Source organism: Camelus ferus, chromosome 3 (genome assembly GCF_009834535.1).
Source record: "Camelus ferus isolate YT-003-E chromosome 3, BCGSAC_Cfer_1.0, whole genome shotgun sequence".
Lineage (NCBI taxonomy): Eukaryota > Metazoa > Chordata > Mammalia > Artiodactyla > Camelidae > Camelus > Camelus ferus.
In genome coordinates this window covers 62,171,187-62,196,168 of record NC_045698.1, presented here as the reverse complement: position 1 = coordinate 62,196,168, position 24,982 = coordinate 62,171,187, and the positions used below count along the sequence as shown (strand labels likewise).

The window sequence follows — 24,982 nt, the reverse complement described above, 5'->3', positions numbered from 1 at the left end:
AATAAATGGATCACCTCAGACTGAAAATCTTTTGTTATAGAGAACTATCTATTATAATATAGCTTGTGGCATGTTGTAACAACAAACCTCATGAAAATGTTATTTTACAGGTCCTCGTTTATTTAGGCCACAACTATAGTAATTCTCTCCATGAATATTTCTATGTGAGATGTTCAAAAATTAATTATATATAAGAGATTGGTGAAGGGTAAGAGGAAATTGGGGTCATTTAGATGAAGACCGAAAGCCTGAAACCATTCTTAGGAGTCATTTAAAATATAAAAAGAGAAGTGATTTTTAAATTCTACTGTGAAAACAACAACAAAAAAAATAACATGACTCACTTAAACAGAATATTCTGGATATCTATTTCTGATAAGGCACACGTTGCCAGCAAAGTGAATTCTGAAAGAAATCTTTGAATTATTCATTATAAAGATGTTTGTTTTTGTCATCATAGCAGCACACAGAGTCTCCATTTTCATATTGTATTTTGTGAACATTTGCTACTCTTCTCGAAGGGCATGAGGCTGAACTACCCACTCCATCCGGTACTGACGCAGCAAGGCAGCAGCACCCAGCAGACACTCCTCTCTCGGGTCTAACCCTCAGGGCCTGTGACGCAGCGCGGGCACCCAGCGCCTGCGTGCAGCTCCAGCCAGAGCCGCCCTCGCCCTCCCTGCAGCTGCTGCCAGCGCTGGCCACCACGCTTGGCCCGTACGGACCAGAGCCAGCCCACACCCTACAACAAGGCGCATCAACACTGGTAAGCTGCATCTTCCTATGAGAGCCCTGCTTTCTTTCAAGAAGTCTGAAGCTCAGCTATGGGATAAAGGAATTCGTGCCATCCTTAGCTCTTTTTTGTCCTCTCATCAGCCTGGAGGTAGTACCTGTCCTTTGCGATCAGCCACTTTTGAACCCCCTCATGTCCCTTTTCTCCATTCTCAGGAGTTAACATGCTTTCTACCCTAGACAGCCCTTTATATTAAATTTTCCCTATTCACATAACCAGTATGGTTTCAGGCACCTGATTGGACCTGATTGATACAAGTATTTGATAACTGCCTCAGGTTTGCTAAAAAACTTTCCGCAACGTAACTCAATTTACTCATCAGATACCAACCTATATTGATATGTATCTTTTTTCCATTGATATATCTAGTCTGATGAGTTACATGATTATGTTTAATTACTCATACTTGTCTCTATAAAAACTGTGGAAACAGGGAGTATCAGAGTGTAAAAAAAGACTCATTTCTAATTTGATTGGATTATATCATCCTGAGCATAAAGAGACTGCAAAAACCCACTTTGCTTTTAAAAATGTGGCTATCATTTCTATCGCACTCTTTCTTACACTCCCACTTACCAACTATTGGTCAAATGCTTTCTTTGGAACCAACATTTGGAGTCTCTTCTTCACAGTATACATGGAAAATGATTACTTTCTGCTTGCTACCTTAGCAGAATAATTGGAACAAATACATTTTAAGACTCACTCCAAGTGGTTCATTTGCAAGTATAAGTAAGTTGTTCGATGGATTTGGAAGTGTATCTTTTGTATGGCCAACTGTTCTTTTCTTAAAGTTAGTAAAGTTTCACAACTTTGAGGTTTGTGAAAAGGGAAAACTGTAATTTTAGCAGACAGTGTTGTTCTTAGGCATGGACAAACTTGGGTCCCTGCCCAGCCTTCCAACTGTAGGATTGTGCGGCTCTGCAGCGTGCCAGGGCCTCTGTTTTCTGCTAATAGACCACAAGTTTTCTGGTGGTTTTTCTATTGTTAAGGATGATAAAAACAGACTCTTATAGAAAACTCGGTAGAAATGTATAGTGCTTGTACCAGAAACACTGAAAAAAAAATTCTTATTTTAGTGTACATGGTATTTCTCTCTCTCCCTCTTTTTTTTTTTTTTTTTTTTTCCCTTTTGGCAGAAAACAGAGGCACAGGCTGGCTCGGCTGGCACCTCAGCTCGGGAAGAAAAAAAAAAGGAAAGAAAAAAAAGAAAAAATCAGAAGAAAGGAAAATCAAGGCACAGATGGCATCAAACATTCTCAAAACCTCCATGATGAAAAGTTCTGCGATAGAATGCTCAGGGATTGGGCAGCCATCCCTTTGATGAAAGGTTTTTCAAAGATCTCTTCCTCTATTTAGGTTAAAAAGATGGGTTGGAAAAGTCTACTGAAAAAAAAGGAAAGAATGATTTAGTCACTCAAAAGAGAAGGCACTTCATGAAAAGAATACAGGCAATGTGAAATTCTCTGGGTAATTAACCAAAAGGGAGTAGGGACAATCCTAGCCCAGGGCCATTTTTACTACTTTTAGGTAGACCTTCACCAAAGCAAATATAATAATGACAGTTATATTAGGCAACTTGATTAGATAATCTTTCCATAAAGCCTTGGAAGCATAAAGACCTTACAAGAATATTATCTTAATCATTGATACCCCATCACAGAAGCACATTTAACATCCTCCATGCTTCTCAGACAGGTATGTGAAAGGCTCCCTTGCCCCACTTAGCATCCTTTAATTGTATAGAATGAAAGTGTTATTTAGTCACACCTCTGAAAAAACTTCTTACATTCATATTCCAAATAATAGTGAGCACTCAAGGAAACAGAATAAATCTTGTAAGCTTTTTCTAACCTATTACACAATGGTAAAATTGAGTCTTACTCCTTAGAAATTCAGTAACTACATCACTTACAAAAATACAATAAATAACAGCAAGTGGAATTTAATTGATGTAGAGTAAATATGCATTCTCAATTTTAAGATCCCTTTGAAATCCATCGTTCCTGAGAGTCAGAATGAATTTATGATTTTCTACCAAAAAGTAGTCCAAAGAGATAGCTTTCTCTTTAAGGAAACAGTTTTAAAAGACTGATAAGAAAACATCAAAGGGCTGCTGGGACAAATGATGTTGGATGTAAGTGAATCATAGGCTCAGTGAACACATTTGACTTCTTAAAAATAGTCTCCAAGTTGGTACCCTTTTCCTCTCTGCCAAACACCCTTCATCTTAGTCTAGCACCCCAAAGCAATGTCTGTTGCTCTCGTATATCATCCTCGGGATGCAGGCCCCAGATTGCCTCTTTCCAGCCGTTAGATGTGTGCTGTCTTCTAAAATCTCCATCTAAAATCATCGGCTAGTTCCTGTTTCTTGAGGATTTTGTTAAAATGCTGTGAGGTCTGTGACCTGAATCTCTATAAGTGCTCTTCTTATGAGATACCACCCTGTTCTCAAAGGCATACTGGAGATACTTTATGCACAAACACGTTTCTTACCAAGGGAATCTCAAGCCCTATAGAGGGTGATTTGGAGAAAAGAAGAACCTTGTATCATCAACCTTAAATTATATCATTTTGGGTGACAACAAATAAATATATAGGAAGAACATGTAGGTCCATAAATAAATTAGTATGAGTGGAGATGATCTAGAAAACTAGTCCATTGCACTATTAATGTACAGAATTATAGAGGACATATTAAGAGTCCTATTTATCCAAATGGGTCAAAAATCTAGATTCGTAAGTGAATTTTCCAGTTGATAATGTTTACTTACTTAATCATGTGAAGATTGAGCATAACATTTCAGAAGACAATACAACCTAAGGCCATTGTTCTTTTTGAGGAAGCTGTCAACATGAAAGGCATGAACAGTTAATTATCTGAGTACTGCTTGAGAGGAAGAAGATTGGAGACCCACAGACACAAGGGAAGACCTTATAACCTGCAAAGTTTTTGCCATCACAGTGCAACTTAATGGCAAAGTTATTGATAACATTCAGTGAATTTAACATGTTTCTAAATAATTTAAAAGTAAATGGTTAATCAAGATTTGCTGGGAAACAAGCTGCTGGAAAACAAGCCACACCTAAATTTACATGAGCTTATAATATTATATTCACACTTGCTTAAAATGCACATGCTTGCTTTGTTTTAATGTTTTACACAGTAGATGACCTATAGCACGTATTGTGCTAAAGAAAATTTGTGGTGAGCAATCCTGAGATTGACTATAAGGGCACGAAGGAGGGCAGATAATTCCTTAGGGTAAAACAATGGATGGTCCTGGAAAGCCAGATCATCCATTAACAGAACTTTGTGCGTTAATGCGTGAAAGCATGGGTTAAGCCCAGGGGAAATATTTGCTATCTCGAGATGTCCCTGAGGCAATAACAGGGTAGATTTAGAAATTTTGCATACCCCAAGGAGGGTGATTGTTCCTGGAAGGGATAGGCCTGAAATTAAGCAGTTAATCAGCAAGCAAAACTTAGTGCTTATCGCATGGAATATCTAAAGCCTCACCTCTTTGATCGCATTGTTTTCTGAGCTGTGTACTCCTAATAAATCTGATGTCAACCAGGATTTCAGGACTCTGGATCCACGAGCTCTTGAGTCTCCTGGTCCCATCTTTGCTCTTTACTTTGTCCCTTTGTTTCTTAAGTCTTGCATCGCCCTTCCTCAGACACAGTCCCGAGCTGCGCTGGACGCAGCAAAAATTTTAAAAAAGCTGATTAAAAAAAAAAAAAAAAGAAAAGCATAATCTAGTTTATTAAGGTAAAGAGCTTTTATACAAGTGATTCTCTTACTTAATTATTCCTGCATGATGGTTTCTGCCTATAGGTAGAGACAGAAAAACTAACAAACAAACCAAAAAAAAGAGTAAAAGCTTTTGTTGTTGGTTGTTTTTTTGCAGCATCTAAAGAGACCACTTAACAGATCACATTTTTGGGCACTTGTGTGGCTCATGTTGGGTACAATGAGTACAATGTTGCTTTTTAATCTTAATGTTTTGATTTTCGTATCAAATTAAAGCTCTTCTTTGTTAATCTAGTTTCTGTAGTAGTATCAAATAAGGAGGTAATAGGTAGGAACAAAAAGGGTTAAATACAGAGATGATGATCAGAAAACAGTATGAACACATTACCCCAACATTAGGCAAGAAAATGAATTATTTAACGTCATTCTCTATTAACCTAACAGTTAAAATAGGACCAAAGTATACATAAAAATGAAGTAAAACAATTAGGCAACACTTTAAATGGTTCATTATTATTAATTCATTTAGTATTCACTGTAACTATGCTGGTCATAATGAATTCATTTGATATTAATGGGAATGTTCGGTGGCAATTTTATTATAATGCAATTTTAATTCATGTGCCACTAAAGTAAAGCAATACCAAAATTTATATTTATTTTTTTGAATACTGTACATGATCCCTAATTTTTAGAAACATTACAACAATAGTTGTATTTTCCCCCCCATTTGGGTGAATAGCTCAGATTTAAGACAAACTAGGATGTTTGCCTTGAGCTACACCAGTAATGTTAAAGTGGATAGAAGTTTGTGTAATTAAAATGTTCTATGACATTTGAAAAATACAGGGGTTAATGGCTACTTCAAAAATTGTCACATGTCTATATTTGCTAATATTTAACTGTTTCATGCTCCTAAATTTGTTAGTTAATAATACTACACTGATGATACTATGTTAAGATTTTTAAAATTCCCCTCCTCTGCTGTTATGGAAAGTTGAAAGTAAATTATGTATGTTTGGCATTTCACTGGAATAAATAGTGATTTTAACCATTTCCAAATAATATTTAATTCACACCCAAAAAGTAGAATTGATCTTGTGATAAAAACTATATCCCATTTAGTAGATAGTATTAGATATTTTTGAAAGACACTGAGGAAAGTTTACAGATAATTTTTCTGCAGGACTGCCTCAATAAGGTCTTAATAAAACCTTCAAAATGGCAACAGAAATGCACTCCGTTTACTTCTAGTTTCTCTGGAGGCAGCCTGTAAACCATTTTGCTGAACTGTGTAAGAACTAATGACAACAGACAACCAAAATCCACAGTCCAATCAACAGGCCCACTAAAAGTGCATTTAACCCTTTAGGCAGTTACTCAGCAATGCATAAGAAAGCAGCCTATCCCAAAATTCCTCATTTGAAATGCTATGCTCTAATACACTGTTTACAGGCCAGGTAGCCTAGAGGTATATGTATATATAATTTGGTTTTTTATTATTTTGGAAATAATTAACTGGAATACAATTATTTTAAAGTAGCAATAAAGACTGCTTTCTGTCTCTCCAACCTCTATGGCAAACGAAAAAAATGTTTAGAAGTAGCTTTTATAAATTTAACTCAAGTTGCTATTTTTTTTGCTGTTTAATTCATAAAAGTAAATTAATAAAAACTCATGAAAATACAAACTAATTCATTAAAATATTATGAATTAATAATATCTAAAAATGGTTTTCCCTCCTGCTTGAAATAATTAAAAAAACTGAGCAAAATATACGAGATAATTTTAAGACATTGGATTACCAGGTAACCAGAAAAGAAAGGAAACCACATGAGCCCTATGAATGCTCAGCTTCCTGTCTGGAGGGAGAGTTTCCAGGCCTTAGCACAGGGAGGGGCAACCTATGCGAAGTCTAGGAAGCTCTCTGAGTTGAGGACACAGAGTGACCTGGCAGTCCAGAGAGATCCAGGTAGCTAGATTTCACAGAGAAAAATACTGAAAAATACTGGACATGAGATAATTGTAGGGAGAGAGAGAGAGAGAGATCCAGAAGTCTACAGTGGGCTCCAAGAAACTTCACCTGAGTCCTAATCCGTATATATGTGTAAGGAAACTACTCAATGCTGGAGAAAGAACAGTAAAATAACTAGAGAGAACAATTTCCATGACAAACAGGGCTAAAAGCAGAATTTGGTTGCATCAGCCATGGTAGAAAAGTCTTGACAAGCAACCAGGACAATGGTCTCCAAGAGAAAGGAAATAAACTACATTACATAGAGCATTAGATAGAGAACATAGACGGAGATTGCCCCAGGAATGTGGAGAATTATTCCTGAAGTTAGCTCTGATATGAATTAACAAAACAAAAGCAAACGTCAAAAGGATCAAACTATTTCCAAGAAACTTAACTGCAACCAAGAATAAAAATGTTAAGTGATATTTAAGGGAATAAAAAAAGTCTCAAAAACTTCCAGGCATGTAAGGAAAAAAGGGAAATACTTATCTATAATGAGAAGAAAATTCAAACAATAGAAATAGACTCAGAAATACAGAGAATGAAATTAGTAGACAATGACATTAAAATAACTACAACAGTTCAGTTTCATGTGCTTATGAAAGTATAAGAAAAAATTGAGTAAGTGAGAACATGAAAAATTAAAAAGAATTACAAACCAAACTTCTCAAAATAAATATTACAATTCCTCAGTTGAAAAATAAACTGAAATTACTAGCAAATTAGATACTAAACAAGAAAAAAGATCAGTGAACTTGAAAAAATAGCAATACAAACTATCAAATTTAAATCTATCTAATATGCATGGAATTGGAGTATTGAGAGAAAAGGAGAAGAACAGAAAAAACATTTGAAGAGTTTTCCAAATTAGAGGAATCGTATAAACCCACAGACACAAGAAGTTCAGTGAGCTTAACAAAAACATAAGAATAATAAAGAGAGAAAACAGCAAATAACAAATTGGACGATTAAGAATTTAACAAGTTGGTAGTTTAATTTCAACTAAATCATCACATTAAATATAAATTATAAAGACTCCAATTAAAAGGCAGAGATTATGTTTGACAAAAATACTCAACAATATGTTGCATTAAGAAACACATTTTAAATGTAAAGATCAAATAGATTAATAGGATATAAAATGATATTCTATGCTAGCACTAATCCAGAAGAAGCAGACATGTTAATATAAATACTAGGGCAGATTTCAAAACAAAAAGATTCTTCAAAACAAAGATTATAATAAGAGCTTTATCTCAAGAATGCAAATTGATTTAATACTCAAAATCAATGTAAGATAGTCTTTTAAAAGGATAAAAAAGGAAAACCATATGATCTTATCAATGTATGCAAAAAATCAACAAAATTCAAAATCTACTCCTCTGAGAAACTCTTCTCTAAAAATACTAGGAATAGAAAGTAACATTGCTTAAGCTGATGAACTTGAAATCTACAGCTAATGGCATACTTCATGTAAAAGATTAAATGCTTCCCCTCTAAAATCATGAACACACCAGAGTAAAACCAGTGTAAACAATTATTGCTGTTGGGGTAGTGGGTGATGAATCAAAATGGCAGAATAGGAAGATGGGGAACTCATGTCCTCACAGGAACCCATAAAAACTACGTCTACATGTGAACTAATTCTTACTGAAAACTAACTGGAGTTTGGCAGATACAGCCTTGGTTGTACAGGAGTCTAAGAAATAAACACACGGAATCGGGTAGGAAGGAAACAAAACTGATCAGGTTGAGACCTGTGGTCCTGGGAGAGTTCTTAGAAGAGGAAGGGGCAGAGATTACATGGGCAGAGATCACCCCTGGGGAGTGAGCAGTTTGAGCCACATGTTGGGAAAAAAGAGTCCCCCTGGCTGGCTGGAGGGATAGTGGGAGTAACAAGAGGGCTGTGGGAAGCCTGAACACCACTCGTGAAGACTGCACACACACTCGCTTACTCCCCAAACAGGGCAGATTGAAACTGCATTGAGACACTGACCAGTTTCCCGTAGTTACCTTGGTGTGTGTCCCAGACTGAGCCAAGCTCCTGCTCTGGCCCGGCTTGCTTCACAATGCAGCTTCAAACTAGAGTGAGGGCTGCTGTGGCCAAGGAGAGAACTCAGCTCTGAGAGACAAAGGTGGCTCAGACCCAAAGCAGCATCTGAATAGGGCAGGGGCAGCCATTCCTGGAAGTGCATCAGAAGCAGTTCAGGTCTGTGACTGCAGCCAGGGCCACCAAAGCCTATATCCAAACCCATGCCAAGTGCCTGTCCCATCCCCTCTTGCTCCAGCACTGCTTCCCTCTGGGGTGAAGATGCTGGTTCTGGGATAGAGGAGAACACATAGTCAAAGGGAATGGAGCCAGCTTAGAGATTATCTTTAGGGGTCCTGCTCCAGCAACTTGGGATCTGCTCAAATTTCCAATAGGGTGGTGCTGGCCACTGAGCAGAGAATAAGCTCATACCTGGCTCTGGCCCTAGTTCCTCCATCTCCAGCTCCATCTATTACCAAAATAATAGCTGCCAACACACCTTGGAGAAAAATAAGATTCTTGCTCATTTCAGATCCAGTTCTCCCACAAAAGCCACTGGACACATGCAGACTGTGTAGGGACACTCCCACACAAGTATACCCCATCAAGACTGCAATAGGTAACTATTTCACCTAATTTCATAGAGACAAAGTTAAGCAAAATGAGAAGACAGAGAAATTGAATTGAAAGAGTAAGATGAAACACTTGAAAACACATTAACGAAGCTGAAATAATTAACCAGATAAAAAGTTAAAATCATTAATAGTAAGAATGCTAACTGAATTAAGGAAAAGAATAGATGAGAACAATGAGAATTTTAACAAGGAACCAGAAAATATAAAAAAGAACCAATCAAAATTGAAGAAAACAATAAGAGAAATTAAAAACCCACAAGAAGGAATGAACAGCAGACTAGGTGATACAAAGAAGTGCATAAGTGATCTGAAAGACAGAATAACAGAAATTGTCCGATCACAGCAACCTAGCTGTTGCACCCCACAGGCCTACCAGCCCTGTACTTGTCTAGCTTCAAGATCGAAGAAAGAGTCTGGAGTCAGCAACAAAGACAATTGGTTTAATGGATAGGGGAATCTTTTATATGTGAAGCAAGACCCTGGAGCAACATCCCATCATTTACAACAAATTGTGAGCAGGATATGGCAGCAGTCTTTGCTCCTGGTGGAGGAGAGGGAGGTTACCAGTTGTAGGGGGAATTGACGTTAGGATGGCTCATTAGTTAACAGGGAAACTAACAGAGGGGCACGTCCCATATCACCCCTTTGATAAGCTATCATGGTGGAGGTGTTCTGACCCAAACATTAAAACAATCACTAGCACTAGCTGGGCCTAGAACAAGTCTGTAGGAAGGTGAATCATGTGAGTAGTACATAGGTCAAACAGGCCCGGTCAATCAGGGGATGTACAGAAAGCAAGAGAACATCCATCTTGGGTGACCTGATCATATGCTAGGATTCTCTACCCAGCAAGATTATTATTTAGATTATCATCTAGAATTGAAGGAGAGATTAAAAAAAAAAAACTCAGAAAAGTAAACTCTAAAAGAGTTCATTAATACTAAACCTATTTTAAAACAAATGTTAAATGGGCTTCTCTAAGGTAAAAATAAAAGTTTATGACAAGAAGTATTTGTAAGAAAGGAAAAATCCTACTAGTAAAGGCAATTATATAGTAAGGGCTGAAGACCAACTACTTAAACTACATATGTACATAAGCTAGTATGAAGATTAAAAGACAAAAAATTGTAAAAATCCACTATATAATAATCAGTGAAGGAGAAAATAAAAATATGAAATGAAATTTTAATAATACAAAGTAGAGGAGGGAGTAAAAATGTGTTTGAACTTGAATGACTACAAGTTTAAAACAAGTAAACATACATATTATTCAACATTTATAAACCCCATGGTAACCACAAATCAAAAACCTACAATAGATACATAAAAACTAGAAAGAAAGAAACACAAGCATACCACTAAAAAAAAAAAAATCATCAAACCAGAAGGGAAAAGCTACAAAAACAACCAGAAAACAAGTAACAACATGGCAATAAGCACATATCTAGCAATAATCACTTTAAGTGTTAAGGGACAAAATGATCCAATCCAAAAACATAAGGTGGGTGATTGGATTAAAAAAAAAAAAAAGTCCCATCTATATTCTGTTTACAGGAGACTCACTTCAGAGCTAAAGATACACAGACTGAAAGTGAGGGATAGAAAAAGATATTTTATGCAAATGGAAATGACAAAAAGTGGGGGTAGCAATACTCATATCAGACAAAATAGACTTTAAAACAAAGTCAGTAACAAAAAAAGGACACTATATAATAACCAAGAAATTAATACAAAAAGAGAATAATACACTCATAAACATATGTGTACCCCATATAGGAAAGCCTAGGTATAAAAAGCAAACACCAGCAGACATCAAGGTAGAAACTGACAATAATACAATAATTATAGGGGTCTTTAACACCTCACTCACATCAATGGACAGATCATCCAGACAGAAAATCAATAAGAAAACAGTGGTCTTAAATAACACATTAGACCAGTTGGATAGAATAGATGTCTATAGGATATTCCATTCCTACACAGCAGAATACACATTCTTTTTCAGTGCACATGGAATGTTCTCCAGGATAGATCACTTGCTATGCCACAAAACAAGTCTTGACAAATTTAAGAGGATAAAAATTATATCAAGCATTTTTTTCCAACCACAACAATATGAAACCAGAAATCAATCACAGGAAGAAAAATGGGAAAAGCACAACACATGGAAACCAAACAACACGCTACTTAAAAAAAAAGGGGGTCAATGAAGAAATCAAAGAGGAAATCTGAAAATACGTCAAGATAGATGAGAATGGAAATACAAATTTCTAAAATCTATGAGATGCAGCAAAAGCAGTTCTAAGAGGAAAGTTTATAATGGATACAATCTTACTTCAAGAAACAAGAAAAAAATCTCAAATAAATGAACTGAACCTTAACTACCATCTAAATGAATTAGAAAAGAAAGAGGAATCAAGGCTAAAGTCAGCAGAAAGAAGGAAATAATCAAGATCAGAGAGGATATATATAGAGGCCAATAAAACAATAGAAGAAAATCAATGAAACCAAGAAGTGGTTTTTGAAAAAATAAACAAAAGTTGATAAACCTTTACCAAAGTTCATCAAGAAAGAGAAAGAGAGGACTCAAATCAACAAAATAAAAAATAAAAGAGGAGAAATAACAACCAATATCACAGAGTTACAAAAAATTATAAGAGAATATTACAAACAGTTATATGTCAACAATTAGACCACTTAGAAGACTGACAAATTTCTAGAAACATACAACCTTCTAAAACAGGATTAGGAAGAAATAGACAATCTGAACAGACTAATCACTAGTTGTGAAATTGAATTTTCAATTGAAAAAAAAAAATACCAGCCAAAAAGATCCAGGACCAGATGGCTTCAGAGGGGAATTCTATCAAACATATAAAGAAGAGCTAATACCTATCCTTTTCAAACTATTCCAAATATTGAAGAAGATGGAACACTCTTAAATTTATTCCACATGGCCACCATTATCCTGATACCAAAACCAAAGATGCTACAGAAAAAGATAATTACAGGCCAGTATCTGATGAATATAGATTCAAAGCTACTTATCAAAGTATTAGCAAAATGAGTTCAACAATATATAAAAAGATTCATATCATGATTAGGTGGGATTTATTCCGAGGATGCAAAGATGTTTCAATATCTGCAAATCAATGTGATATACATTAACAAAATGAAGAATGAAAATTACATTATTATCCTAATATCTGCAGAAAAAGCACTTGACAAAATTCAACATCTTCTCATGATAGAAACTCTCAGCAAAGTTGATAAAGGGAACATATCTCAATATTATAAAGGCCAATTATGACAAACCCACAGTTAACATTATACTTAAATGGTGAAAAACTGAAAGTCTTTCCTATAAAATCAGGAACAAGACAAGGATGTCCACTCTCACCAGTTCTATTTAACATAGTATTGGAAGTCCTAGCCACGGCAATCAGATGAGAAAAAGAAATAAAAGTTATTGGAATTGGAAGAGAAGAGCTAAAACTGACACTATGTGCAGATGACATAATACTATACATATAAAGAATCCTAAAGTCTCCACCTAAAAACTATTAGAACTAATAAATCAATTCAATAAAGTTGTAGGATTCAATATTAATATACTTGCATCTGTTACTTTTCTATACACTAATAATGAACTATCAGAAAGAGAAAGAAAGAAAACAATCCCATATAAAATCACATCAAAAAGAATAAAATATGTAGGAATAAACTTAACCAAAGAGGTGAAAACCTTTTACTTTGAAAAGTATAGAAGATTGATAAAGGAAATTGAAGATAATAGGAAAAAGTGGAATTATATACCATACTCATAGATTGGAAGAATTAATAGTGTTAAATATCTGTACTATCCAAAGCAATCTACAGATTTAATATAATCCCTATCAAAATGACCATAACATTCTCATGGGAGTTGAACAAATAATCTTAAAATTTATATGGAATCACAAAAGACCATGAATTCCCAAAGCACTGTTGAGGAAAAGAAAAAAAAGCTGAAGATATCACATTCCTTGATTTTATTTCAGACTACACTACAAAGCTACAGAAGTCACAACAGCATGGTACTAGCATAAGAACTGAAACAGATCAATGGAACATAATAGAGAACCCAGAAATAAATGCACACACTTATGGTCAATTAATCTAGTAACAAAGGCAACAAAAATATACTACTGGATAAAAGACAGTCTCTTCAATAAGTGGTGCTGGCAAAACTGAAAAGCTACACGAGAAGAAATAAATTAGAATTCTACATCACACCATTTACAACAATAAATTCAAGATGGATTAAAGACCTAAATATAAGACCTGAAAGCATAAATCTCCTAGAAGAGAATATAGGCAGAACACACTTTGACATAAATCATAGCAACATGATTTTTTATTTGTCTCCTAAGGTAAAAACTAAATGCAAAAATAAATAAATAGGACCTAATGAAGCTTAAAAGCTTTTGCACAAGAAAAGAAACAATCAACAAAACAAAAAGAAAACCTACTGAATGCAAGAGAGTATTTGCAAATAATATGACTGATAAGGAGTTATTACCCAAAATAAATGTAAATAAGCTCATATAATTCAATATTGAAAATAAACAACCCAATTAAAAAATGGGCAGAATATCTGAAGAGACATTTTTCCAAAGAAGACATACAGATAGCAAACAGGCACATGAAAAGATGCTCAACATCACTAATCATCAGAAAAGTGCAAATCAGAATCACAATGAGTTATCACCTTATGCCTGTAATAATGGCTATCATCAAAAAGTCTACAAATAACAAATGTTGGCAAGGATGTGGAAAAAAAGGAACCCTAGGACACTGCTGGTGAGAATGTAAATTGGTGTAGCCACTGTGGAAAAAAGTATGGAGTTTCTTCAAAAAACTATAAATAGTACTACAATATGATCTAGCAATTCCACTCCTGGGTATGTATCCAAAGAAAATGAAAACACTAAACTGAAAATATACATGCATCCCTATGTTCACAGCAGCATTTTTTACAATAGCCAAGGTATAGAAGCAACCTAAGTGTCCATCAACAGATGAATGGATAAAGAAGATGTGGTACACAATGGAATATTAGTCAGCCATCAAATAGAATAAAATTCTGCCATTTGCAACAGCATGGATGGACCTAGAGGGTATTATACTTAGTGAAATAAATAAGAGAAAGACAAATACTCCATGTTAACACTTATATGTGGACTATGAAGATTTTTTAATGAATGTATACAGCAAAACAGAAATAGTCTCACAGATACAGAGAACAAAGTAGTGTTTACCAGTGGGGAGGGGGAAGGGAGCAGGGGCAAGATAGGGATAGGGAATCAAAGAGATACAAACTTCTATGTATAAAGTAAATAAGCAACTAGGACATATTACACAGCACAGGGAAATATAGGAACTATTTTTAATAACTTTAAATGTAATATAATCTATAAAAATCACCATATTGTACACCTGAAACTAATATAAATTGTACATAAACGATAACCCAATATAAACTATACTTCAGTGAACATCAGTAAAAAAGGAAAAACACAATTTATTATTGTTGTTATTTCTGTATACAAAAAAACTGAGATAAGAGTCCTCCAAAACACGAAAAATCAGATACACTGAGGCATTTCACGGCAGGACTTAGCACAAAGCAGCTTTCAGGAGGACAAAAACAAGAAAGGGCAAACCAAGCTGCTGTCACATGATTCTGTTCTCCCATCAACAAACAGGATGCAAATGGCAGAAAGTATGCTTACGTTTCTCCATCTTCACCACTTCAGGTCTTGATGTGACAGACCACAGTACAAGCACTCTTCTTAACTTAACATAGCTCAACTAGGACTGATTATTCCACCTTGTCTCCACTGTCCAAGCCTCTCCTCTCAGAACTGGCACCACTCATCAACCAGTTAGTTGCTACTATCCATCTAGTCAATGACTCAAGGCAAAAAAAGTTGGTAGTTATCTTCTCATTGCACTTCTTTATTTCCTTCACATCTGGTATTTTGTAGAACAGTAAGTCGTGTCTGCTCTACCAGTAATATTCTTTCTGAATCCCATCTGTTCTTGCTATCTCAGTTGTAATCCTAGTCCAAGCTATTACCTCTTGCCTGGATTAGAGCAGTAGCCTTCACTCTGCTGCCCCTCAAATGCTACTTGATTACAATAACCTGTTCTAGCAGCTATCTCTAGAGATTTTCTAAATCATACATCAGATCATATTTTGCAAATGCTTAAAACCAAACAATGCTTCCCAATTCCACCATAATGAACTTTAAAATTCTCACTATGAGCTGCAAGACTGTACATGATACAGACTCAGTCTGCTTCTTAGACTTCATTTTTCTCTTCTCATTCCCCATCCTCCCTTCACAGAGCCTTATTAACACATACCCACTTTTCCATCTGATAACCTTCACCTTTCCTATTCCTTTTGCCTCAAAAGCTCTTTCCCACATATTTACACTACTCTCCCCTGGCCTCACCTCCTCTTCCAGGAGGCCTTTCTTGACTGCTCTGACTAAAACAGAATTCCCAACTCCAACGGCCATTCTCTATTACATTAGGATTTAGAGTTTGCCTCCCTCTTTTTAATGCTACCTTAAAGCCAAGTGTCTGTCTTCTGTCCAATAGTGTATCTTCAACACCTACAACCACAACTGGAGATTGGTAAACCCTCAGTAAAATATAGTCACTACATTTATACTTAAAATATAGTGACTCGGGAAAATGCAAACACTCTCTGAGGTATAAAGTGAAGCTATGTTCTCAACAAAAAAACAAGCAGAGGAAAGGAAAGGGAATTTTACATCTCCAGAGCCTTTATTCTTAATAAGAAGTACAATTAATTTCTAAAGTTATTGGCATATAAAGGCTTGCTCTCTGATGTCTGCCCTTTTCCTTTCCGATAGATTGAAAATTTGTGCTTGTGAAGTCACGATTCTCTGTGCAGAGAAGATTAATTGTATGCATGACTATTTGACTATTGGTCACTACTGCACCCTCTATCAACGTTCAGTGAAATATATTAGGGACAAAAATAACTGTTTGGAATCTTTTATTGATGTTCTCTTGTCTTTTGACTCCATGGACAGGATTCTGTGATGGATTAACCTGTATGAGGTCAGTATCAGCCCCTGGTTATTGATGTTCATGCAGGACCTTCACCTTAATACCACCTCAAGAGGAAGGGCCAGTGAGAAAGTTCTCTAGATAAATCAATTAAAATAGATTTGTGTCCTCCATCTTCCTTTTTTTAAACAAATTTTAATGACTTCATATCTTATGCACTCAGACAGGTCATTAAGTGAAGATGTTACTTTATAACTTGAAAATTAAAGTAGCCCAAAACATCATTTATGTGAGATGCTTTTGTGCTCAGTTTAGTTAAATAACAAAGTACAGTGGCATGAAAGCGAGGTAACCCCTTGTACCAATCCCCATAATATTTTGGCAATTAGAAAAATGAGCTCATAAATGACTTAGAAAACAGCTAAAACTTCAATTAAGGACATCTAAATGTGATCTCACATATAAGTCTGCAATACGATGGTAATTTATTACAATAAAATTTAAGTAATTGCATTGTGCCTCCTCTTAGGGGACTACTATTTTAAAGGGATGGATGGTTAGCCTAAAGCAGCATTTCTCAATGTGCAAATATTAATAGTTATGACTAGTGTATGAAATTCAAAGCTGAAAATAATCTTTCGATTTACATTAGCTGATAGTTTCTCAACTTCAGCACCATTGCCTAAAATGTCACTTGCACAGAGAGGCCGTGTCTGACCACTCAACATAAAATAGACCCTCTTAAATTCACTCCTCTATCCATTTACTTTGGTCTTTTATCTTACTCATTGCACTTATCACTACCTACAATTATATTATTTATCTTTGATTTTTTCATTGTCTGTCTCCTCCACTGAAGTGTGACTTTTAGACAGTAACTTTGATTTATACACAACTCTATCCTCATGCCAAGAGTTATGTCCATAAAATAGATCTCAATATGTATTTGTTGATAAATACATAACTAAATTTATATGAAATAACTAAACAACTAAATATCATATGAGCTGGATCCAAGCTTCTGCAGCTATTGAAAAAACAAAGGCATTTGATCTCCCATATGTGGCCATGGTTTTATTGTTACAAATAGGAGTAACCTTAAAAATTAAATGGCTGTACCAAGTCCTATTAGAAAGAGTAATTCAAGATCAATTACCTTGAAATTTAAATAAACATTTATTTTTTTTCTTTTTCTTTTTTTTTAACATTTTTTATTGATTTATAATCATTTTACAATGTTGTGTCAAATTCCAGTGTTCAGCACAATTTTTCAGTTATTCATGGACATATACACACTCATTGTCACATTTTTTTCTCTGTGAGTTATCATAATATTTTGTGTATATTTCCCTGTGCTATACAGTGTAGTCTATTCTACAATTTTGAAATCCCAGTCTATCCCTTCCCACCCTCCACCCCCCTGGTAACCACAAGTCTGTATTCTCTGTCTGTGAGTCTATTTCTGTCCTTTATTTACGCTTTGTTTTTGTTTGTTTGTTTGTTTTTGTTTTTGTTTTTTAGATTCCACATATGAGCGATCTCATATGGTATTTGTCTTTCTCTTTCTGGCTTACTTCACTTAGAATGACATTCTCCAGGAGCATCCATGTTGCTGCAAATGGCGTTATGTTGTCAGTTTATATGGCTGAGTAGTATTCCATTGTATAAATATACCACCTCTTCTTTATCCAGTCATCTGTTGATGGACATTTAGGCTGTTTCCATGTCTTGGCTATTGGAAATAGTGCTGCTATGAACATTGGGGTGCAGGTGTCATCCTGAAGTAGATTTCCTTCTGGATACAAGCCCAGGAGTGGGATTCCTGGGTCATATGGTAAGTCTATTCCTAGTCTTTTGAGGAATCTCCACACTGTTTTCCATAGTGGCTGCACCAAACTGCATTCCCACCAGCAGTGTAGGAGGGTTCCCCTTTCTCCACAGCCTCTCCAGCATTTGTCATTTGTGGATTTTTGAGTGACGGCCATTCTGACTGGTGTGAGGTGATACCTCATTGTAGTTTTGATTTGCATTTCTCTGATAATTAGTGATATTGAGCATTTTTTCATGTGCTTTTTGATCATTTGTATGTCTTCCTTGGAGAATTGCTTGTTTAGGTCTTCTGCCCATTTTTGGATTGGGTTGTTTATTTTTCTCTTATTGAGTCGTATGAGCTTCTTACATATTCTGGAGATCAAGCCTTTGTCGGTTTCATTTGCAAAACTTTTCTCCCATTCCGTAGGTTGTCTTTTTGTTTTACTTATCGTTTCCTTTGCTGTGCAGAAGCTTGTAAGTTTCATTAGGTCCCATTTGTTTATTCTTGCTTTTATTTCTTCTAGGAGAAAATTTTTGACATGTATGTCAGATAATGTTTTGCCTATGTTTTCCTCTAGGAGGTTTATTGTATCTTGTCTTATGTTTAAGTCTTTGATCCATTTTGAGTTTATTTTTGTGTATGGTGTAAGGGAGTGTTCTAGCTTCACTGTTTTACATGCTGCTGTCCAGTTTTCCCAACACCATTTGCTGAAGAGACTGTCTTTATTCCATTGTATATTCTTGCCTCCTTTGTCGAAGATGAGTTGACCAAAAGTTTGTGGGTTCATTTCTGGGCTCTCTATTCTGTTCCATTGGTCTATATGTCTGTTTTGGTACCAATGCCATGCTGTCTTGATGACTGTAGCTCTATAGTATTGCCTGAAGTCTGGGAGAGTTATTCCTCCAGCCTCTTTTTTTCTCTTTAGTAATGCTTTGGCAATTCTAGGTCTTTGATGGTTCCATATAAATTTGATTATGATTTGTTCTAGTTCTGTGAAATATGTCCTGGGTAATTTGATAGGGATTGCATTAAATCTGTAGATTGCCTTGGGCAGTGTGACCATTTTAACAATATTGATTCTTCCAATCCAAGAGCATGGGATATCTTTCCATTTTTAAAGTCTTCTTTAATTAATTTCCTTCATCAATGGTTTACAGTTTTCTGTGTATAATTCTTTCACCTCCTTGGTTAGACTTATTCCCAGATATTTTATTACTTTGGGTGGTATTTTAAAGGAGATTGTTTCTTTACTTTCTTTTCGTGTTGATTCATCGTTAGTGTAAAGAAATGCAACTGATTTTTGAACGTTAATCTGGTAACCTGCTACCTTGTTGAATTCTTCGATCAGCTCTAGTAGTTTTTGTGTGGACCTTTTAGGGTTTTCTATATATAGTAACATGTCATCAGCATATAATGACACTTTTACCTCTTCTTTTCCAATTTGGATCCCTTTTATTTCTTTCTCTTGCCTGACTGCTGTGGCTAGGACTTCCAGGACTATGTTGAATAGGAGTGGTGATAGTGGGCATCCTTGTCTTGTCCCAGATTTTAGTGGGAAGCTTTTGAGTTTTTCACGTTGAGTACTATGCCGGCTGTAGGTTTGTCATATATAGCTTTTATTATGTTGAGATATGTTCCCTCTATACCCACTTTGGTAAGAGTTTTTATCATAAATGGGTGTTGAATTTTATCAAATGCTTTTCTGCATCGATTGAGATGATCATGTGGTTTTTGTCCTTTCTCTTGTTGGTGTGATGTATTACACTGATTGATTTGCGTATGTTGAACCAGCCTTGTGTCCCTGGGATGAACCCCACTTGGTCATGATGTATAATCTTTTTTATGTGTTGTTGGATTCTATTTGCTAAAATTTTGGTGAGGATTTTGGCGTCTATGTTCATCAGTGATATTGGCCTATAATTCTCTTTTTTTGTAGTGTCTTTGCCTGGTTTTGGTATCAGGGTGATGGTGGCTTCATAGAATGAGTTTGGGAGTATTCCCTCCTTTTCAATCATCTGGAAGAGTTTGAGAAGGACTGGTATGAGTTCTTCTTTGTATGTTTGGTAGAATCCCCGGTGAAGCCATACGGTCCTGGACTTTTATTTGTAGGGAGGTTTTTAATTGCTATTTCTATTTTCTTTCTAGTGATTGGATTGTTCAAGTGTTCAGATTCTTCTTGATTCAGTTTTGGTGGACAGTATGTTTCCAGAAACTTGTCCATCTCCTCTAGGTTATCCAGTTTGGTTCCATATAGTTTTTCATAATATTCTCATATGATATTCTGTATTTCTATTTTGTTTGTTGTAATTTCTCCATTTTCCTTTCTTATTTTGCTAATTTGTGCTCTCTCTTTTTTCTTCTTTGTGAGTTTGGCCAGAGGTTTGTCGATTTTATTTACTTTTTTAAAAAACAAGCTTTTGGTTTGGTTGATTTTTTCTATGGTCTTGTTAATCTCTATTGTATTTAATTCCTCTCTGATCTTTATTATTTCCTTCCTTCTGCTGCTTTTTGGGGCTTTTTGTTCTTCTTTTTCTAATTCATTCAGGTGGTGGGTTAAATTGTTTATTTGAGATTGTTCTTCTTTTTTGAGGAAGGCCTGTATCGCTATAAACTTCCCTGTTAGCACTGCCTTTGCTGTGTCCCATAGGTTTTGAGTGGTTGTGCTTTCATTCTCATTTGTCTCAAGGTATTTTTTAATTTCAGCTTTGATTTCCTCATTGATCCATTGTTTTTTCAATAACATATTGTTTAATCTCCATGCTTTCCTTTTTTTCTCCTTTGTTTCTCTGTTGTTGATTTCCAGTTTCATGGCATTGTGGTCAGTAAAGATGCTTGAGATAATTTCTATCTTCTTAAAATTGTTGAGGTTTCTTTTGTGCCCAAGTACATGATCAATCCTGGAAAATGTTCCATGTGCACTTGAAAAGAATGTATATCCTATTTTTGGGGGGTGTAATGCTCTGAAAATATCCACCAAATCTAGTTTTTCTATTGTAGTATTTAATTTCTCTGTTGCCTTGTTTATTTTCTGTCTGGAAGATCTGTCTAGTGATGTTAATGCAGTGTTAAAATCTCCAACTATGATTGTATTCCCATCAATATCCCCTTTTATCTCTGTTAGTAATTCTTGAATGTACTTAGGTGCTCCTATATTGGGTGCATATATATTAACGAGTGTAATATCCTCATCATGTATCACTCCTTTAATCATTATAAAATGTCCTTCTTTATCTTTTTTATGGCCTTTGTTTTAAAGTCTATTTTGTCTGAAATCAGTACTGCAACACCTGCTTTTTTGGCTTTTCCATTTGCATGGAATATCCTTTTCCATCCTTTCACTCTCAATCTATGTGTGTCCTTCTCCCTAAAGTGGGTCTCTTGTATGCAGCATATTGAAGGTTCTTGCTTTATTATCCAGTCTGCCACTCTGTGTCTTTTGACTGGAGCATTTAGTCCATTAACATTTACAGTAATTAATGGTAGATGTGTGTTTATTGCCATTTTGAACTTATCTTTGCAGTTGATTTGGTATATCCTCTTTGTTCCTTTCTTCTTCCTTTTGTGGTTTGGTAATTTTCCTTTGTATTATCATGGATTTTATTTAATTTTTGTGACTCCTTTGTAAATTTTTGGCTTGTGGTTACCCTTTTTTGTAAATCTATCAACCCATTACTATAACTGTTTTTATTAAACTGATAGTAACATGATCTCAAACCCATCCTACTGTTAAAAAAAATTTAAAAGAAAGAAAAAAATATTCTATATTTCCCTGCCTCCCTCTCCCACTCTCAGTGATTTGTATGTCTTCTTTTATAATTTCATGTTTACTTTATTTGTAATTCATGAGTTATCACCTTTCCGGTTGTGTGTTTCTCATTTCTGTAGCATCCTGCTGCTTTTCTATTTAGAATAGCCCTTTCAATATTTCTTTTAGCATGGGTTTAGTGTTGCTAAACTCCTGCAGCTTTTTTTTGTCTGTGAAACTCTTTATTTCTCCTTCTATCCTCAAGGATAGCCTTGCTGGATAAAGGATCCTAGGCTGCATCTTTTTTTCATTCAGGGCTTTGAATATATCTTGCCACTCCCTTCTGGCCTGTAGTGTTTGTGTAGAGAAATCAGCTGAGAGCCTTATGGGGGTTCCCTTGTAACTTACTCTTTGCTTTTCTCTTGCTGCCTTTAGAATCATTTCTTTATCCTTGACTCTGGCCATCTTGATTATGATATGTCTTGGTGTGGGTCTATTTGGGTTCTTCCTGTTTGGGACCCTCTGAGCTTCCTGTACTTGGATATCTGATTCCTTCTTTAAGTTTGGGAAGTTTTCAGTCATGATTTCTTCAAAAACCTTTTCAATCCCCTTTGATCTTTCTTCTCCTTCTGGGACCCCTATTATGCGAAGATTGGGACGCTTTATATTATCCCATAGGTCCCTTATGCTATTTTCATTATTTTTTATTTGCTTATCTTGTAGTTCTTCTGAATGGGTGCTTTCTATTGCCCTGTCTTCTAGATCACTAATTCATTCCTCTGCATTATCTAGTTGGCTTTGCACAGCTATTAGATCATTCCTCATCTCTGTCAATGAGTTTACGCATTCTACTTGGCTCTTCTTTATAGCTCCAATTTCATTTTTGACATATTTTATATCTCTAAACACTATCTCTTTTAATTCCTTCAGCAATTCGATCACTCCTTTTTTGAAATTTTGATCTAGTAGGCTATCGATGTCTATTTCGTTGATCTTTCTTTCAGGGGATTTCTCTTGTTCTTTTAATTAGGAGAAGTTTTTCTGCTTCTTCATCTTGCTCATACCTCTTTGGCACTGTGGTTTATGGAGTATCAGTTGTTTATTTTAGTCCTTAAGGATTTTATCTATCTGATGCCTATTTAGGAATAGAACTTAGGGAAAAAAGAAAAAAAATAAGACAGAAAGAATTTTAAAAGAAGGGAGAAAGAGGGTTTGAAAACAGTGTATAATGAATAATAGAAGAGTGAGTTGAAGCAGAGTATTAATCGGGTTGAGACGTCCTTTTAAAACCTTTACCAAAAAAAGGGAGGGTGGGGGAGATGAATAGATGTATTTGAAACCTGTGTCTAATCAATAGCAGGACATCAAAACCCAAGAGAAATAGAAATGAATTAAGAAGTAAAGATTAAGAGAGTAATAGAAAATAGAACAGGTAAAAACAGATTTAAAAAAAAAGGGGGGGGGGTTGTCGGTGTTCTCCTGGAGTCTGTGTTCTTTTAATGTGAAGTCTTTCTGTCTTCGTCCTGTTTTGGAAGCTCAGCTTGCTGTTTTCAGAGGCCCTCCGTTGGCGCCCTCTCTGTGCTGCTCCCAGCACCTGTCGGCAAGCAGATCGCGCCTCCTCCTAACACTGGGGTCAGGTGCAGCTCTCTGCTGTGGGCGGGCGGGTCGCTGCCCCTCCGGATGCCGCAGTCAGATGTTGCAGACTGGCCGGGTAGGAGGGCAGGTTGTGCCCCCGCCCAGCACCTCGGTCAGGGGTTGTGTTCTTGCCCGAAAGGCGGGGGGCTGCTCTCGCTCTACCTGCGCCCGCCGGTAGTTCCACTTTCTGTGCGGCTGCGCGCTCCGCGTGGTCGGCGCTCCGCCCTGGTCAGCGCTCCGCCCTGGTCAGCGCTCCGCCCTAGTTGGCGCTCCGCAGGTGGGCTCGGGGAAGACCGAGGGACAGCCCTGTCCCTGCCTCCGAGCCAGAACCCAGCTCCTTGTTTGTCTTTGTGGAGCAAGTTCTCTGAGGGACCAGGATGGAGGATCCTATCTGCCCTGGGCTCCAGGCCAGTCTCAGTATGGCCTTTGAGGCTGCTAAGCCCTTTGGTGCGGATGCAGGTTTCGCCCCCGCCCCCGCCTGAGTGCTCAGCGCGGAGGATATGGCGGCTGTGCCTGAGCCCCGCCTCTCTTCCCCCGAAAACTTTCCGCGGGTTTTCAGAGATGGGGGTGTGCACCCTTCCCCCGAGAGCACATCAACCTTGCTGTTTTATGGAGGGCCCAGGTTGTTTTGCCCTGTGCACCCACAGCCACGGCGCGCAGCCCCTTGCGATCCCCCGGGGCTCCCTCCGTGCAGCCACTTCCGTCCTCCGCCCGGCTTGTGCAGCCTGGCCCTGCCCGCGGCTGCCGGCCTGCGTCTCAGGCTGGGTGTCGGGGGGCCGCTCTGTGCCCGTTTAACTTAGTTTCTGTTAGTCAAGGGCTGCTCTGTACAGATCCGAGCCTCGGAGGCTCCCGCTCCGTCCCGCTGGCCTCTCAGTTGGAGAGGGGAGACCCAGCGAGCGAGCGCCAGTCCTCCTTTGCCGCTCCCTCCCCGCGGGACCCGTCCCGCGCTGCTTTGCCATTTGTTCTTTCTTTTTTCCTTTTCTCCTACCAGATTTTTGGCGTCTTTATCTTTTGAAGAGGGCGATGTTCTGTCGGAGTTCCACAGGTGCTCTGGTTGGCTGAGTGGGTCTGTAGATGTGGGTCTTGGCTGTATTTGTGGGAGGAGGGTGACCTGCGAGCGTCCTTCTACTCCGCCATCTTCTCCCAGAAGTCTAAATCAACATTTCTGACATAAAGTTTAAAAGGTTATTTTAAAAATAAACAAATTCAGTTACTTAGAAGACATTGTAATCAGTGTTTTTTTTTATCCCAGAATTCCACACCAAATCATGTTTGAATGAAGACATTTTATGTGTACTTTATAGAAGTTAGTTTTTAATGACCTAGGTACAATCTCCATATTACAGAGAGCCCAGGCTAAAAGCAGCATAGAAAGAGTCTGTGTTATAGAGTCCCATCTGTCCATGCAATTGGATAGTTTTTAGGGAGATTTTAGGACCTTGGCTCACTTCCATATGAAGGTGGACTGATTT

The 24,982-nt window shown here is 36.9% G+C and overlaps 2 long non-coding RNA genes across 2 annotated transcripts in view; one reads left to right on the top strand and one right to left on the bottom strand.

Moving 5' to 3' along the window:
* LOC116662258 overlaps nucleotides 1-2,640 on the top strand; it is a 316,310-nt gene extending 313,670 nt beyond the window's left edge. Inside the window, exons 5-6 of the long non-coding RNA XR_004318298.1 lie at nucleotides 522-766; nucleotides 1,933-2,640. This is a non-coding gene — a long non-coding RNA (uncharacterized LOC116662258). The remainder of the gene's footprint in view (nucleotides 1-521; nucleotides 767-1,932) is intronic.
* LOC116662254 overlaps nucleotides 1-24,982 on the bottom strand; it is a 238,703-nt gene that overhangs the window by 12,170 nt on the left and 201,551 nt on the right. The window contains exons 2-3 of the long non-coding RNA XR_004318295.1: nucleotides 4,314-4,518; nucleotides 3,568-3,640 (exon numbers count right to left, since the gene is read on the bottom strand). This is a non-coding gene — a long non-coding RNA (uncharacterized LOC116662254). The remainder of the gene's footprint in view (nucleotides 1-3,567; nucleotides 3,641-4,313; nucleotides 4,519-24,982) is intronic.